Genomic DNA, 19702 nt, shown 5'->3' with positions numbered 1-19702 from the left:
AACATTGTATTGACAAATCGCCACCTATCTTAATTTGAAGGAAACAGATAGCAACAGAGAACAACAGAGGCTTTGTATACGTTTTGAAAAATGACCCTGTTTCATGAATGCTGCGACGATAACACACGGGTTCAAACTGTCGAGATAATCAACATTAGACCTTACACAAAGAACGTGAAACTATGGATTCATTGGACACGATCACCTGCAACTGAAGCGACTCGTAATTCTTCCAACCTGAAATAATGAGTTCAAACCGATGTCAAGCCGCTCTGATGTCATGCCTTTTGAGGGTTTTGTTTCACAATAATCTCAGGCACTTGGAAAAATGCCATCAGTCTGGGCTTCCACACCCAGGCTCTTTCCCAATTAAGTCGGAGGGAAAGAATAACACGTGAAACACTAGATGTGTCTCGTTTATAAAAAATTAAGATTGTGCATACAATATATACAATCAGTCATGTCCAAAGTACTTAGCAAGCAAAGAGAGGGGACTTGTCCTATAGTTTATCCTATGAGGGGTCTATAAGGGGCCACAACCCCTAGTGTGATCTGCTCAGCCTTTGAGACCTTTAGAAAGACACTGACTGGCTGACCGGCTGACTGACAAGCCGCCTGCCAGAGCTGCATCCGTGGCCATTCACATTAGCATACCCCCCCTCCTCTCCTCTCTGGATCGATAATCTCATTGAGTCCGTGCGTCTTCTCCATCAGGAGTGATGGCAGCTAGGTAGAGACACCCCCTTTTGTAACTCTATTCTCATGGCAACTGTCCACTCCAGACAAACACTCCTCCACATTATCTATCTATTCTAGACTTTATTTTCTTTCTGGGTCCTCATTACTCCTTCTCTTCTGAACAGGCAGAGGAGAGGCAAATAAACCTTATAAGAAACAAAACGGATCGAAAAGGTAACTAGATAACGGCGCCAAGGTCTTTCTTGATTAAATCGATTTGAAGTGAGATGTTTTTTAGACTTGAACTGAAGGAACATACTGTGGAGAAGCAATAGGTTCCACATGGTGTGCTTGCACCAAGTGAAGGACAAGGGGAAGGTTGAAAATATATGTATCAGGTGCAAAGTACAATTCCAGAATCCTATTTAAAAAACTCCAACTCCTAATCCAACCAAAGATCTGTTAAGAGTAGGACGTGGGTCCACTCTTGGTCCAATTTGCTCACAGCATGACACTATCAGACCCCAAACCAAACCTCATTAAACTGGAATATGGAAACTTGGGGAAGTTCCAAAACTTCAACTCTTTTTTCCCCTCCAAGTGGGAAGACAAAACAGTGGGGACCATAAAGAGAGGAATATAAAAAGGAAGGGAAGAAGGTGAGGCAGGCAGATCCTTGGGAGGACTGGAGAGTGAGAAAGTGAACCTTTGATGAGTAATACTTTTTTGTTGTAGACGGGGCTTAACTTTTAAATATTCTGAGGTGGTTCTGAATGGGGGATTGACCAATGACCTGATCCCAGCCACACACTGGGCGCCGGGGTTAATGGTGGATAAAGATTAGAAAAACGGGCGCTAGCCTGATCTCCATCCCCATCCCCTCCAATCCCAAATCAGACCCACAATGGAGCCTGCCAATAGGGACGACTCAAGTCCCTTTGATTCTTCCCCCTCCCCACTAGTCAGGGTGTCCAGGGTAAAGACCCGTGGAGGTTACCCTCTCCTACTCAAGGGGAAGCCAGCCGGGCTCCCTGGCTCAGAAAACCCTTTAGGGTTTTGGAAATGAAATGACAGAAGCTCTGATCTATAACAAGAAATCAATTCCAAATTGGAAGTCCGAGGCTATCCATCTGGGGCCTGCTTCTTTAAACTAGCCAGAGATATGCTTTTATTTATGTGTACATTCACAGTAATGAGAAAGTTAGGCCAATTATACTTCTTCGGGATGATTAGAGGACTTCTGTTCCAGATATGCTTTAAGAGTTCATCTTTGAAGATTTAAATGGGATACTCAACAAATTAAAAACGAATATTCAAATCTCTTTTAGGTGGAAGAGGGAAGGGAATCTCGGTTCTGCTTAATCTTGTGAAGATGTGACTCTTGGGATGTGGGCTGGGGCTGAGGCCTACAGCTGAGCTGAGCCACCCTAACCCAGCCTCTCGCCCCGCTTGGCTCCTAGCTGCCTCACTTGGGCCTCAAAGGCAAAACTCTGCAGCTGAATACTGAGATATATAGATGTTTTTCCTCAGACAGGGTCAGAATATCCTGGATTCAGGAAATAACCTGACAAAGAGTAGCTCTCCTCCGCAACCTTGAAAAACAGATCAACACAAGCCCTGACTTGAACTTTTTTCACAGAATTTTCTATGAAAATACTTGAGGAATACCAGCAACATACATTTAATTACACCAATAACTGATAGTGGAGAAGTTATGGAGGGCTACAACACAGAAGCCAGTAGCTTTCCATTTCCTTTTACCTGCAAAGCAATACACTTCAACTGTTCTGTGCTCACTGAACAATCACCCATTGTCAAGTTAGCATTCGATATGTATCTCCCATCCAATTACGGCTAAATTCCATCCCCTCATTCCCCTCACGATGATGAGGCTTCTCCTCCCCATCGATACTGCAGTTTACCGTCTGGCAATGTTCTGTTCAGTCTGAGACACCACCTGTGTGTCTGTCTCAGTCTGGCTGCTGTGGGGACACTTTAGTAATGACGGCAGGCCTCCGCCGTGGTAGCAGTCACATAATCAGTGTGTGTCACACTTACTGTGCTGGCTGAGATTCTTTAGGCTCGTTTTGTACTGACTTGGTGACGACAAACTGCCTCTGTTATCACCGCTGGATGTCTTATAGAGAATCTCATTGGGAATCTAAGGGGCTACAGATATAGAAGCTGAGCGTCTCATTGAGGGGAATCGAAAGGGACTACAGAAGCTCTGTGTTGTGCAAACTGTGTGTGTGTGTTGCCACTGGGTGACGTTACAGTACTGTAGCATGCACATGCATCTCTCACTTGCTACTGTATGTAGAATTGTGCATGGAGGGTTGATTTATAAACAGTGTCTCCACACTTCTTCGTTTGAAGTTCTGAATGAGCTTCATCACTTTATAGGAGTTTTCTTGTCTTGTACCTCAAGCCCCAAAAGACCAGTGTATGTGAATCCCTCAAGCTGATCTCAACAAGAATTGGGAGTGGATGTGACTGTTCAGATTGGACAATAATCAGAACAAACACACAACACAGGGCATGCAGAAGACTAGTGTAAAAGACAGTATGACTCACCACTTTGGACTTCAGAATGTGTGTTCTCTTCTCACAGCCGTTGCATATTTCATCCTAAACAAATGAACATTTGTTATGAGCTAACATTCTGGTATATATTCGACACCACCTTCATGCAGGTACAGTGGCTTGTGAAAGTATTCACCTCCCTTAGCATTTTTCCTATTTTTCCTATCATACAACCTGGAATTAAAATTGATTTTTTGGGGGGGTTGTATCATTTGATTTACACAACATGCCTACCACTTTGAAGATGCTAAATCGTTTTTGTGTGTGAAACAAACAAGAAATAAAACAAAAAAACTGAAAACAGGATTTGACTAGGCCATTCCAAGACATTTAAATGTTCCCCTTAAACCACTCAAGTGTTGCTTTAGCAGTATGCTTAAGGTCATTGTCCTGCTGGAAGGTGAACCTCCGTCCCAGTCTCAAATCTCTGGAACACTGAAACAGGTTTCCCTCAAGAATTTCCCTGTATTTAGCGCCATCCATCATTCCTTCAATTCTGACCAGTTTCCCAGTCCCTGCCAATTAAAAACATCCCCACAGAATGATGCTGCTACCACCATGCTTCACTGTGGGGATGGTGTTCTCGGGGTGATGAGAGGTGTTGGGTTTGCGCCAGACATAGCGTTTTCCTTGATGGTCAAAAAGCTCAATTTTTTTCTCATCTGACCAGAGTACCTTCTTCCATATGTTTGGGGAGTCTCCCACATTCCTTTTGGCAAACACCAAACGTGTTTGCTTATTTTTTTCTTTAAGCAATGGCTTTTTTCTGGCCACTCTTCCGTAAAGCCCAGCTCTGTGGAGTGTACGGCTTAAAGTGGTCCTATGGACAGATACTCCAATCTCCGCTGTGGAGCTTTGCAGCTCCTTCAGGGTTATCTTTGGTCTCTTTGTTGACTCTCTGATTAATGCCCTCCTTGCCTGGTCTGTGAGTTTTGGTGGGCGGCCCTCTCTTGGCAGGTTTGTTGTGGTGCTGTATTCTTAAATTTTTTAAATAATGGATTTAATGGTGCTCCGTGGGATGTTCAAAGTTCAGGATATCTTTTATCTGTACTTACATTTACATTTACGTCATTTAGCAGACGCTCTTATCCAGAGCGACTTACAAATTGGTGCATTCACCTTATAGCCAGTGGGATAACCACTTTACAATTTTTTTTTTTTATTATATATATATATATATATATATATATATATATATATATATATATATATATATATATATTTTTTTTTTGGGGGGGGGGGGTGGGTTGGGGTAATGGGGGGGTAGAAGGATTACTTATCCACAACTTTGTCCCTGACCTGTTTGGAGAGCTCCTTGGTCTTCATGGTGCAGCTTGCTTGGTGGTGCCCCTTGCTTAGTGGTGTTGCAGACTCTGGGGCCTTTCAGAACAGGTGTATATATACTGAGATCATGTGACAGATCATGTGACACTTAGATTGCACACAGGTGGACTTTATTTAACTAATTATGTGACTTCTGAAGGTAATTGGTTGCACCAGATCTTATTTAGGGGCTTCATAGCAAAGGGGGTGAATACATATGCACACACCACTTTTCCGTTATTTATTTGTTAGAAGATTTTGAAAGAAGTAATTTTTTTCATTTCACTTCACCAATTTGGACTATTTTGTGTATGTCCATTACATGAAATCCAAATAAAAATCCATTTAAATTACAGGTTGTAATGCAACAAAATAAGAAAAACGCCAAGGGGGATGAATACTTTTGTTAGGACGTATCATTCTCAATTAAACATGGGTGTCTAGAAAGCTTTCCCAACATTCACTAAGAAGACTTTCAGATATCCTTCCTCCCAGTCCACATTGGTTGGATCTAATGCATATCATAACTTCTAAGCTACAGTAGATTGGAAGTCTTTGAAGTGTGAAGACCAAACAGGCACAACCTGAAAGATTTCATTGGAATTCTATCATGGTGGATTTGTTACATTCTATGGTGGTAACTGCACCTCAGCTGGGCTATAGCAGTAACACTTCTGCCCAGGTACAAGTAAAGACACTATAAAAAAACCTTTGTCCTTAAGATTAAAGGTGTCATGCCCCTGGAAAATAAGGAGGCACAGGCAAGTTTCATCCATTTGTACACTGAAAATCTATCAATTATTGTTTTTTTTATGCATAAGTCAAAGATTTGGCCATCAGTGCCCCCTCAAAAAAATTTATGCATGACGCCTCTGAGATGAATGATTTAGGATGGAAATATTAAGTACAGTTACACAGTTACACACAGTACGTTACAATTCGTACAATTCTGCCTTATCTGTCCAAAGGCAGAAAACCTTTGACAGGACATGAAAGGCTGTGTTGTAGTACTTACCCTGAGGGTGAAAACGTGTGGTTGTTGTCTGTCTGTCTCAGGAGGGGAAGGAATCCAGTCAAGAGATGTCTGTAGAGGATCTATAGAGGGAGAGCAGATTAGAGAGAAATCATTACTCAAAAGCATGTTCCCATACAGTAAAACATTATCAACCAAGTTTCCAATTCACATAGTAAATTGTAAATGGGCCCCACGATGGTGCTTGTGCAAACATGTATAGGATAAATGTGGGTAGGTTTTCTTGCACATGAGTGTTATTAGTATGGCTTTTAGGGGAAAGCAATAAACTTCGGAACAACAAAGTGCACCTGGATTTGCCTGTTAGGTGACTGTATGCGTGAGTGAGTATGTACCTGTGTGAACATGTTAGAGCTGGGACGATAAACCGAACATTATCGACACTGACCATACCGATCACTTATCGCAGGCATTTTGCGGATATCGTTCATTAAGATAAATAGCCTATACTAGAGAAATGTGAAGTTTGAAATGAAATAAGTTTGGTAATATGTGTGATTGTCAGTGGGACAATTGATGGCTACAACCATCAAACTAGTAGTAGTAGTTGAAAGTATAATACATTTTTTGTGTGCAATTTTTTGTGATATGGATTTTTGACCATATCGCCCAGTTCTAGTACATTTGAATGTATGCCTGTGTGTGCGTATGTGTGTGAGTAGATGCTTTTGTGTGCATGTGTGTCTGTGCAAAAAACAGAGGGGTGTACTTGTGGGTGCATATGAGTTTTTCTTGTGTGTGCATGTGTGTGTGTCTGTGCAAGAAAGATGAGTGGTGATCTTCTGAATTCAGGTAACGTACAATACGTGCTATCGTTAAAGAAAAATATGTGAAGGGTTATTTTCCCAAGGGAAAGGGTGCAGTGCCTTGAAGGCTCAAATTATCAACCAGTAAATCACAGGTTTTAACCACAATAATGCCATGTCCCATGTCCTTACAATTCACCTATCTGCAATTCTGTATCAAACAATCCTCAATCATCAATTTGTTATTTTCACATGCATCTTTCTAATGTTTGCTATGTTTTATTACATTACTGTAAAAATTACAAACTGCAGCCACATAACCTCTCAGACGTTTTAATGCCTATACATCATGTTTAAGCACTTGACCTCTCGCAACATTTGAATTCCCCTCGTCGTTGAGCGAGCGTTTTACAGGCAGCCTCTCTCTCTCTGATACTTAAGACACATGGACGAACGGCCTAGCCTGGATGTTCCTGTAGATTGTTTTTCTTTTTTTCTCCCCCGAATTCCAATGAACCCTGTAGGCAACCAGCAACTGCTGAATCCTGTGGAATGTGCTCTCTGAACTGTACAAAAGGCCCTCAGCCTGAAGAGCACCGCGGAAAACAAAACCTGCCAAGTGCCATTATTTTTACTGTTTGAGTTTGGGGAAAGAAGTGTTGCCCAGTGCACACAGATTGCTGTGTAACATGTATGCAGTGTAAAAAGGATATAGATCTCCCTTCCATCTACTGTACTGTCTATTGTGAAAATAGGCATGGTGATGTTTCTGTTAGTGTACCCAATCATCTATTCTAATACTGATGTACTTAAAAATAAAATACTATACTGTTTAATACTAGCATGAAGGCTTAGTAAACATGTAATAAAGGACTAATAATACACCACCAAATCTGAATCAAACTACTTAACACTTAGCTATATTTGTGTGAATACAGTGAGGGAAAAAATTATTTCATCCCCTGCTGATTTTGTACGTTTGCCCACTGACAAAGAAATGATCAGTCTATAATTTTAATGGTAGGTTTATTTGAACAGTGAGAGACAGAATAACAACAAAAAATGTCAAAAATGTTATAAATTGATTTGCATTTTAATGAGGGAAATAAGTATTTGACCCCCTCTCAATCAGAAAGATTTCTGGCTCCCAGGTGTCTTTTATACAGGTAACGAGCTGAGATTAGGAGCACACTCTTAAAGGGAGTGCTCCTAATCTCAGCTTGTTACCTGTATAAAAGACACCTGTCCACAGAAGCAATCAATCAATCAGATTCCAAGACCAAAGAGCTCTCCAAGGATGTCAGGGACAAGATTGTAGACCTACACAAGCTGGAATGGGCTACAAGACCATCGCCAAGCAGCTTGGTGAGAAAGTGACAACAGTTGGTGCGATTATTTTGCAAATGGAAGAAACACAAAAGAACTGTCAATCTCCCTCGGCCTGGGGCTCCATGCAAGATCTCACCTCGTGGAGTTGCAATGATCATGAGAACGGTGAGGAATCAGCCCAGAACTACACGGGAGGATCTTGTCAATTATCTCAAGGCAGCTGGGGCCATAGTCACCAAGAAAACAATTGGTAACACACTACGCTGTGAAGGACTGAAATCCTGCAGCGCCCGCAAGGTCCCCCTGCTCAAGAAAGCACATATACAGGGCCGTCTGAAGTTGGCCAATGAACATCTGAATGATTCAAAGGAGAACTGGGTGAAAGTGTTGAGGTCAGATGAGACCAAAATTGAGCTCTTAGGCATCATCTCAACCTGCCGTGTTTGGAGGAGGAGGAATGCTGCCTATGACCCCAAGAACACCATCCCCACAGTCAAACATGGAGGTGGAAACATTATGCTTTGGGGGTGTTTTTCTGCTAAGGGAACAGGACAACTTCACCGCATCAAAGGGACGATGGACGGGGCCATGTACCGTCAAATCTTGGGTGAGAACCTCCTTCCCTCAGTCAGGGCATTGAAAATGGGTCGTGGATGGGTATTCCAGCATGACAATGACCCAAAAACACACGGCCAAGGCAACAAAGGAGTGGCTCAAGAAGAAGCACATTAAGGTCCTGGAGTGGCCTAGCCAGTCTCCAGACCTTAATCCCATAGAAAATCTGTGGAGGGAGCTGAAGGTTCGAGTTGCCAAACGTCAGCCTCGAAACCTTAATGACTTGGAGAAGATCTGCAAAGAGGAGTGGAACAAAATCCCTCCTGAGATGTGTGCAAACCTGGTGGCCAACTACAAGAAACGTCTGACCTCTGTGATTGCCAACAAGGGCTTTGCCACCAAGTACTAAGTCATGTTTTGCAGAGGGGTCAAATACTTATTTCCCTCATTAAAATGCATATCAATTTATAACATTTTTGACATGCGTTTTTCTGTATTTTTTGTTTTGTTATTCTGTCTCTCACTGTTCAAATAAACCTACCATTAAAATTATAGACTGATCATTTCTTTGTCAGTGGGCAAACGTACAAAACAGCAGGGGATCAAATACTTTTTTCCCTCACTGTAAACGTTCAGGTAAAATGCAACCACCTTATAAGTTGAATAAAAACATAATTTTCAGTTAATGTTCCATTCATCCAAAATGACTTGCTGAGTTTACTTTAATACAGCGTTGGCCTGTGAAGACATAATACTCTATTCAGAGGAAAAGCAACAAGAATGCTATTAGTCTGTGTGACCTCCAATTCAAGAGATTTACAAATATCACACATATCTTTATGCTTAGCTTAAATACAAAAATTATCTTTAAATTCTATCAACTTATAAATACAGACTGCATTCAAGCATTCAAGGGGCCTAATAATACCATAGGCTGTTATTTACATAAAGCGCTTATTCAAGATAAACTATTTAAAATGAGAGCAGGAATACCTCCACAGCGGCTATATAAGGGTCTAGGGATGAAAGAGGGACAATATGCTAACAAGTCAGATTACTGTACATAATAATTTTATCTTTAACGTAAATACCATCCCTGCGTTACGGCGGTGGGGGCGTTATGGAAAAGTCACCGGCAATAATATTTTCTACAGGGAACCAAATGCTCCTTATCGGTGTTAGGCGAGCAATTCAGGCCCCGAACAAAGATGAGTCTTCAAACTGATTCTATTCATCACCGGACGTGTAATTACCCTGGGCTCACAGTCTAGACGTTACCGCTTTCACTGAATTTAAGACCCCCTCTCTCTGCAATGCCACCGCCACAGCGCACGCCGCTCTCTCTCCTCTCACCCTCCCCGAGCACCGGCGAACGTTAAATCTGCCAGCAGATAAATTAACGAAGAATGCAATAAAACGGACACAATGAGAAGAACTTTATCCTCCCCACTGCTAAATGAGATTTCTTTGAAATGCAGATCAGTGGGGCTAGATTAGTGAGTTTTAGCTGCTGTCAACATCATAACAAAATACAAATGTGATTGTTCAGCCTTATCTCCTTGCATCCATCTGCTGCCTCCTTATTTACTCTCCTTGATTTACTATGCAGATCTAAATAAGTCGCATCAAAAGGAGGGCTTACTGCACAATGGCTTCTTAAGCTTCTACATCAAGGTATTTGAAACCGTAGTCACATAAAAAGGCTGCCCATCAAAGGCCCATCTCTAATGAACTCCCGTATCAGAAGGGGTTTGTGCCTGTTTTTAATGCTGCCTGTCTGGCTGCTTGTGTGAAGGGACAGAGGTAGAGCTACAAATCTGAACAACCCATAGCTATAGAAGGAGTGGCTCTGTAGGGCCACATGAGACCAGCTCACTGCATGGGGCCAATACAACCCCAGGTCTGTCAAGACTACTGGAGACAGTGGAATAGAGTGGAATAGAATATAATATATTTTATTACACATTGGCTTCACAGCATCAACATCAGCAACACTTCAACTTTAAGTGCCTCAAATATCTCATTATCACCAGAGAATGGAGGACAGATGGAAAGACAAGGCAATAAACATTGTTTGTGGATGCATGTCAGTCCATTTCTCACAAGAAGCATAACATCCAAATGCAAGAATGAGCCATATCATGTTCCCTGCTCTAGTTCTGCACAGAGAAACACTAATCTTCCAAGCTTTCGAACAACGTTTAGGCAAAAACCTTTAATTTCATGGTGTATTTGTTACATTCAGCTACACAGACCAGATTACAAACAAAATCTTCAAGACTTCATGAAAAATAACTGCATTAAAAAGATCACGATCTTCGTTCCTGTCTCGGTTTTAATGTCGGGACCCAACAAGCATGCAGTTTAGTTTACCAAAGAACAATTAGCCCCTGAGCCCAAACAGACCCTGGCACATGTGGTTGAGAGGCGAGAGCCGCAGGGGCTCGCCAGATGATGGGTGGGTTAGGAGGGAAGCTTGTGGCGCATGGCAGCCACGCGTGTGCCAGTCATTGGCTCCTGGGCATGTCCTGCCTAACCGCTACTCTCACAGGGAGAGAGAAAGAGACAGAGAAAGAGAGAGAGAACGCCTTCTCTTCCCTGTCCTGTAGTCTCTGGGACCCACTCCATTCTCTTCAGAATTGCAGGCAGCCTTCCAGATAGAGAGCTTACAACAGAGGAGGCATCCTACAGCCTTGTGGCTTCCCTACAGAAACCAAAGTTATTTTCTCTTTGTACCGTGCCAAGTGGGCCCAGTGCCAGTCGCATTTGTAACCACAAGGGACCTCTGCCTTTTTTTCTTGTCTAATGAAATGACAAAACAACAGATTTACATATACAGAAACAGGTGTTGTAACAGGATTGACTCCTCTTGACCTAAACCATAACCATGTTAGAAGGAAAAAATAAACAAATAAAGTTTATTAGCAACAGCTGCCCGAAGGTATTTAGGCTGTGATGGGCACTCAAGTCTACACCATCTGCCTTGCTGGTTGCCAGAAGTGACAACCGAAATCAAAAACCACTCATCAAATATCATAAAAATAAACCATTGTATTGCTGCACCATATGTTGTGGCCATTTCTTTTATAAAAGTGTCTGAATGAAGGCTTATGGCACTGTCATCCAGGGGAGCCCTACAAGCCACACAGCAGCCTATTATTACTCTCAACCAATCCCCTCTGTTCTAACCAGAGCACTCCGTCAGTATCTCACATCATCATGTCCAAGTCCATCCCTCTGAAATTACAGAAGAAGAAAAAACGACGGCCCTACGACAAAAGGACTAGGCCTACTGTCCAAGAACAAGTTTGAGGAAACTCTTTAGTGGGCAAAATGTTGGAATGAAGTGTTACTAATAGCTAGCTAGTAAATAGCTTATAAGCTTGTAATGTCACCTCTGTGTTATACATTGGCAAATCATTCAAGTATTCAAACTATTAGAACGTGCTAATAGGATTCGTAGAGACATTTATGATCCAATCAACTAGCCTACATGCAGTAGATATTATAATGTGGCCATGATATCAAAAACACAACAACAAATAACTAGGCATATTTCTGAAAATCGCCTCCCTTTTATATCACTGTAAAATATCATAGCCAAGAATGTCATTGTTGTCCTTTAAAGTGCGTCCATGTATTTCTGAAAGTCAAAAGCTGTAAAAGCCCTATTGTTTTTTTCCCTGGATGTTTTTATTTAGACGAGCCAGTGAGACAGGAGGAACAAACCTGAGACAGTCGTGACCCTGCCAGAGTGTTGTAACTTGTTCTAGAGCAACGCCGGCAGAAGGCAGCACCATATGCCCCCAGCCCCGAGCTCGATGCTCTTTCTGCAGCCTAATGTGCCTGTCAAAAAGTATTACCCTCACAAATCCTGTGTTTTTACAACATGTTTGAAATAAACCGTTTTTTCCCCCCCTCTCTCTCTCCAACAGAATTGTCCTCAGAGACACACAGCACCAGTGAGAGGAAGGTCAGTGTTTGTTTGTGTTCCTGCTGTTTGAGCAGCACATGCCTGCTTCAAATCAATACTAGCCATTCCCTTCCTTATTCCTAGAATTCCTAAAAGGACAACTTCAATGAGCCCCAGATGTTTAAAAAGCCATGTTAATTTTACCAACAATATAATCAGATTGTAAAATGAAGCTAGCACACAGATCTAGACATGACTTATTCCACAATTTTGTGAATGTGACCTGTTTCTCAATTAACCGTTAAACAATTGTAGAGTTAGGCCAATAGCCCTGTTATTTCTCAATCGGTCTGATGAGAGTAGTTGTTTACAGTGATACAGATGATACAAGATGGCAGATTTCGCCTGAGTGATGGCGACCTTGCCGTTCGCTATGAGTGACCCTCCATCTTTGATTTAGGGCAAGACCCTGCAACCAACACATTCTTTCACACCAGTCCAGTACACTGTCCCTTCTTTTTCCATCTAACCATGACTTAAAGAAAAGCAAAAGCCGTCATTCCTTTATACTGCTGTGACCATAGCATAGAGCAGGGATTGCCAACTCCAGTCCTCGGGAGCGTGATTGGTGTTACACTTTTACCCCAGCCCCGCTAACACACCTGACTCCAATAATCAACTAATCATGATCTTCAGTTTAAAATGCAATTAGTTTAATCAGCTGTGTTTGCTAGGGATGGGGAAAAAGTGTGACGCCACTCCGGCCCCTGAGGACTGGAGTTGCCCATCCCTGTCATATAGAGTAAACAAGTGTTGGCTGCACAAAACAGGACGAAATGTGAACAAGATGTGATCCAAAACTATCAAATCTATTCTCGCATGGGAATCAAACAACTAAAAGAGAAATCTCACAATTTCACAGATAATGCAGGTTGAAATGCAGCAAGTGCACGTAACAGGTAGACCTAATGGCCCTTTAAAGGGTCAACCGGTGGTTCAATTGTCAAGGTCTAGGTCATGATCAAGCATCTACTGCTAGACCTTAGCTGATACAGCATTACTGCATTGGCAGACTGCAATGGTAAGAATGCTTTGTTGGTTAGTGGTAAACAAGTTCGTTTACATCAGTCACAAGTCTGGCTGCAGTTTGCGTAGGTTCTATTCTTTGTCAAAGTACAGGAGTCATTATGAGGTTTTGGGAACCTGCTGAACCTGCAGTTCACATGTTTTTGGTCATTTGTTTGTAGTGCAACAACCCTGAGATCGTGGCATGGTGACGTACAACGTGATATTTAGAAACCTTGCTTCCTTAGAAACACAGCATTTAGGACTGTTATACATAAATATAAATATTGGCAAGTGTTTCAAACTGACAAGTGAGAACGGTTATCAGTATCACATAGTTCTAAAATGAGTCATAACACAATGAGCAATGAAACACTCCTCCAAAGTAAAATAAATGCTCATTGTAACATAAACACGTCGGGGTTGAGACTTGTTTCAAAGACAACACTTAACACAGCCTTAAGTCTTGAGTCAGACTGCAATCTCAGTTTAATCCATATCCCCTGACACCACCCAATACAGCTTTTCTTGGCCAAAAGTCACAGTGTTTCTTACTCACAACAGCAGAAAGTCCGGCTTATAGAAGTGACCCAGAGCGTAACTAAAAAAGTTCTCGGCTTCTTAGTTACTGGGGCACACAAAACACCATTACCATTATGTGGATAATTACAGTGCATGGGGGCCTCTTAAGCATGTTATACACTCATTTATCTTAAGAAGTCAATCTCTTGTAGGCTGACAGCTAGCAGCATATGATCCTGGTAAACAAATACTTTCACGCGGCACGAAAGTGCCATTAAAGGCCAAAACTGTCAACACAAATTCCATTCTTACTGAAGGGAGGGAGGGAGGGAGGGAGGGAGGGAGGGAGGGAGGGAGGGAGGGAGGGGAGAGAAAAAAAACTGGATCACCTCTGGTTGCTTTAACTTGCATGAAGGTTGTCATGGAAACATTTCTATGAAGTTACCGGGGATAAAAACAGAAAGCTTTCCAGTTTAATTGCCATTAGGCTTAGAGAGCAGAGTTGACTTGCCCATACATTAAAACACATACAGGGTACAGGGCTCGTATTTAGACAAATGAAACTATGGCGCTCCACCCTTTTGTTTTTCCTTTTTTCCCCAAAACAGAGCAACACCTCTAAGGTTGAGCAAGCAGCCAGTTTATTAAAAAGGAGATTTTGGGGGATGGGTGGTGGTACGATACAAAAGCTAAGAGAGAGGCTAGAGTTCAGTTAAATGAAAAAGAAGGTATTTGTTTCAAAGTTGCTATGTAATAAATGGAGAGGAAAAAAAACAATATGTACTTTATTCAAAATAGAGACTGCACTACATGACTTGTCCTTTGAACTCAATGTACATGCAAAACAGAACAAGGCATCTACTATTTCTCAGTTACTAGCATAAAAAAAATATCAGAGAAAAAATCATGCATTAACCTGTGACTGGTTGGCTGAAATCTTAAACTTAAAGGTGCAATATGCAGAAATCGCTCCGCCATTTCCTGGTTGCAAAAATTCTAATAGTTCACCTAATTTCAGTTTATGTGACAAAACAAGCAGTTTAGAGAATCATTGTACCATCTAAACCGCTGTGGGATATATTTTCAATAACCAAAAATATAGTATTTTCAGTTGTTTGAAGCTGGTGTACAAAACCGAAAGTAAAAGACGCAAACACGAAATTTAAGAACGGATGCATAGAAACAGCGTACATAGAACAGATCTACCGGTTCTTAGACTTGCTTCTAATGAGAATTACATATCTATAACTCTAATTTCTATGTGAATTTGGTCGGGTTGCCCACAAAGTTACATATTGCAGCTTTAATTTTGATAAATGATTGAAAGGTATGACAAACATATACACATTAATCCTTGGGAGGACATTCATTTTCATTTTACCATAATGTAGCAGCAAACCACAAAATGATAAATGCAGCAATCAAAAAATTGATGCAGATTGGCACAATAATAAGTGCACTGCGCTACTAATGCTGGTCAGCTACCATTTGTCCACATTCAGCCATATAGCCTTGATGCAGTCAGCAGAGTGAAATATTAGGTTACTTTCCCAAAAGTGAACTTCAACAACAAACTAAAAAGCACTGAAACAGGGCCTCTATAGCTATAGACTTCTATAGCTCCTACCAGGCAATGATTACAGAGGTTCCAAACAAGGAGCTGATAAAGTATGGTCTTAAAATATTTCACAACAGGCGTTGAAGGGTAGAAGTGTTGAGTGATGAAACAGTGGAGCACACCTGCATTTCAGGCTGGGGAACACCTGTGCACCCACGGCTTGAACAAAAGAGTTCAGTCCTGTTAATCCACAAGGGGTGAAAACTGATCACAGGCCATGCGTAGGGGTGCAGCACTGAGGGAACCTTGTTAGCGTTTCTATAAGAAAAAAAGCTACACCTAGGCTATCGATTTAGGTGCAGTGCTAACTAAAGTAGTGAGGTACTTTAGAGTGTTTTTAGGGGGGGCCATAACCGAGGTGTAGCAACCCATCGTCCAAACTACAAGTCCATCATGCTCATTAAGAACTATGAGGATAATACTGAAACTGATATCTCATTTTATATCTGGGCTATGAAGATATGGAATATGCTGTAGCTAGGAATGGAACAAGAATGTATACGGTAAGCTGTTAACCATTGATCTTCATCATCATCACCATCGACAACAATAATAGTACAACTAGTTATACTATTACACGTTTGCTTTCATTTTAAGCATCGGTAGTCTGAGCAGCAACAGTAGTTGGTAGCTAGAAGCAGTAGTAATGTAGTAGTAACTGTAGTGTAATAGGAACATCAGATAATAGCAAAGTAAGTTACTGTGGTAGTACTATAGTAGTAACAGGCATAGGTGATAATAGTAAGAACTGTGGCACAAGTGATAATGACACTACTAAAAATTATCATTACCACAGATAGTAAACTAGATTGCAATACATTATTATCAATGAATCAGTAATAATAGCTCGACCTTTAGTTTTAGAGAAAAAAACGTTTTCCAATATCTGCATATTAATATGATAGTGGTGAATGCTGTACTTTCCAAATTATCATTATAAACAATGGCCAAAAATACATGTCTGCATTTCAAACTTTCATTGTTAAATTTAAATGAGAATACTTTGAGATTCCATTCCAGTGAATGAATGTGAATATGACTATTACATATTTTTTTCAAATTAATTCGCATAGCATATAGGATATTTTATGAGTAGATCAAAAACATCAGAATAAGTTCATAAATCTCTGAATTGGTAGGCTACTTTCCAACTGGTTGCCTACAACTATTCTACCTGACTTTTCAACCTATGCAAAAATTGTTTTTCATAACGTTTTATTGTATTGTTATTAGTGCTAATGGCAATACGTAGTTCCATCTGAAAAGAAAGACGCATAGGATACATTGTTGCATATCGGCTTCAACGAGTCAGTGGTCATCTATAGAAGAGTTCTATCTTCCCTATTGGCTGCACACGCCGGACAGTGTTGCTTGAATTTCCTTGGCAATGAAAAAGCACAGCCGACTATTGTGTGAAGTACATGACAAGAAACAAACATTATATATGTAATATATATATATATCTATATATATAGATATCTCTATATATATATATATATATATATATATATATATATATATATAACGTTATACATATGCAATATATAGTTGTTGGGATGATTTGAAGTTGTTCACAATCATCCGCACAAACTATGGCTTCATAATTTAAGTTAGTACACAGCAAGTATCGATAAAGAGAGAAGTGAAACTCAAGAGGATGGAAAGAAATAAACACTTTGGTTAAAACTTACCAAAACGCAGGTTTATTTCCTCTAGGAAAACAAGAGCCACAAGAAATCTTCACACGTGACTGTACAAGTTAACCATAAAGCAGAAAAATGAACAACAAGCGCAGAGTAAATAAAAGCTCAAATATTCCTCCGCTGGTGCTGCACTCAGAGATACACGCGTTGTCTTGCGCTCCTGCTGTCTTCAGTCAATGCTGCTGTTATTACTAATGTAACAGAAAAAGCAGTACACTGAGTCCTGTTTGAATGCTCTCGCATGACGCGTAATGCGAAGAAGTAGCTTGTTTTTGCAATGCGATTCAATACATCAAGATGTATTCCACGAACTATTTGGGACTAGCTTATTAGAATGCAGCCCCAGGGGAGCACTTACGCGGAGTTGAATGTTGTTATTTTTTGGAGTGCTACGACCCAATGTGACGTCATGTCCACCTGCTATGTAAACAATAAACGATTTGGAAGTTACATGTTTGTTCCCTTTTGGAAGTCTAAGATAAGCAAACAGTCCCATTTCTAGTTAAATCTTGTTTCCAGATGAAGCCAGCTCCGAGATCTAGAGTTGATCTATAAAGTTGGCCACTGGAGAAAGACAATCGTGTGAAAAAAGGTTAACAAAAATAAGAAATATTTAAGTATCCTAATAAGGTGCATTGTATTCTATAATAAACATATGCATTGTTACTTGAAGACTAACCTACTGATCCTAAACAGATATCAATCAATGTGAGCATAAATACGGATGTTTATTTGGAAGGTTTGCGCACACCACGGAAATAAATTATCTAGGCAACAAACAGCAATTACTAAAATGTTTAGTGCACATTTACTAACTAATCAGTCCCAAATAAGGGACTGATTAGTCAACGCAAAGAAAATGCATTAGCAAAAATATATAGTCTAACGGTTTTTTATAATATTTTTTGTCATTTTACTCTTTTGAGAGGAGAACTTATATAGGCCCACTGTTCACTATATTATATGTACAGAATAAATATGTGCAGAAATAGACTATGATTCAGGATGAGATTAGATAAACAAACAAACAATCATCAGAACAAGCTATAAATATAGCTAATGTTGGAATGTAAATGGTGATGATAAGACGTTTGATCTATTGATGTGTGATCAATATACTTAATAGTCAACTTTCTGCCATTGCTGTTTGATCAGTCTTGTTTGTAAAACATTTAAAATTGGACCAGCGCTAGATATCAATCTTTTAAGAAATCTCTTCATGTTTTAAACCTTTATAAATGTTAAAGCTATTTGTCATAACGCACTGTCTGCTCCTAACTGCAGTGAACCTGTATTGACCGGTGTGGACAGGAGAGATTGACGTTCAAGGTATGACCTGCTGGATGTTGCGTTTATTTACTCTCCCTATAAATAACATATTGGGTGGAAGTTGTTTGTTTTACATATACAGGAAAAACATATTCTCCTTAATGCACGTATATATATTTTTTCAATTACAAAGTCGGCTTAATGAAACTGAAACAAATGTGTATTGATTAAAAGCTTGATTGAAATCATTTGCATCCGTTTTTATGTGTAAAAAGAAGGTATATTAATTTCAATGTGACGTTCAAACCTCTGCTTTGTTTAAATGTTAGGGATGTGCTTTTAGTATTTTATTGTTCCGTTTTGTTATGCACAACAAATAAACAATTATCTTACGTCAAAAACAAATATTACATATCATTGTCAAACTTGTAAACAATTGCAAACTTGCAATTTACACCAGTTAATCTGCATGTGCCGATGTGAGAAATATATAAAAGGGAATATTCTACATTCAGAATTAAATAAATTCATATCGATTTTATAAAAAGGTACCAACGATTAAGATTAAAATCTTTAAATCGTTTAAAATACAATATGTTTTCGTAAAATATCAAATTCCATGAAATTTCGGAAGATTCTAAGTGAGTTTGAGCATTACATCATAATTTCTATATATCGGAGTAAAGATCATTTTGGATGTGTTGAAGTTTAAAAAACCGACATAGCTCATGTGTGGAACATGGTGCTTTGCTGTCACCTACTGGTAATTTAGTGTCTTCCATTCACACTGGTCAGAGTCGTGGTGAAAAGTTTTGAGAATGACACAAATACTAATTTTCACAAAGTCTGCTGCCTCAGTTTTGATGATGGCAATTTGCATATACTCCAGAATGTCATGAAGCGTGAACAGATGAATTGCAATTAATTGCAAAATCCCTCTGTGCCATGAAAATGAACTTAATCCCAAAACAACATTTCCACTGCATTTCAGCCCTGACACAAAAGGACCAGCTGCCATCATGTCAGTGATTATCTCATTAACACAGGTGAGAGTGTTGACGAGGACAAGGCTGGAGATCACTCTGTCATGCTGATTGAGTTAGAATAACAGACTGGAAGCTTTACAAGGAGGGTGGTGCTTGAAATCATTGTTCTTCCTCTGTTAACCATGGATACCTGCAAGGAAACACGTGCCGTCATCATTGCTTTGCACAAAAAGGTCTTCACAGGCAAGGATATTGCTGCTAGTAAGATTGCACCTAAATTAACCATTTATCGGATCATCAAGAACTTCAAGGAGAGAGGTTCAATTGTTGTGAAGAAGGCGTCAGGGCGCCCAAGAAAGTCCAGCAAGCGCCAGGACCG

At 40.3% G+C, this 19702-nt stretch overlaps 1 long non-coding RNA gene across 1 annotated transcript; it reads right to left on the bottom strand.

Annotated features, from left to right (window-relative positions):
• Nucleotides 1-3171: 3171 nt before the first annotated feature.
• LOC311129707 lies at nucleotides 3172-17243 on the bottom strand. Its single transcript, XR_014613302.1, has 3 exons — nucleotides 17057-17243; nucleotides 5600-5679; nucleotides 3172-3306 (listed from the first exon to the last, which is right to left on the bottom strand). It is a non-coding gene; the product is annotated as an uncharacterized lncRNA (long non-coding RNA).
• Nucleotides 17244-19702: the final 2459 nt, after the last annotated feature.

This window comes from Coregonus lavaretus (assembly GCF_964263955.1).
Source record: "Coregonus lavaretus genome assembly, chromosome: 5".
Lineage (NCBI taxonomy): Eukaryota > Metazoa > Chordata > Actinopteri > Salmoniformes > Salmonidae > Coregonus > Coregonus lavaretus.
Note: the sequence above shows the minus strand (reverse complement) of the source record. Positions and strands in the feature narration are given on the sequence as shown.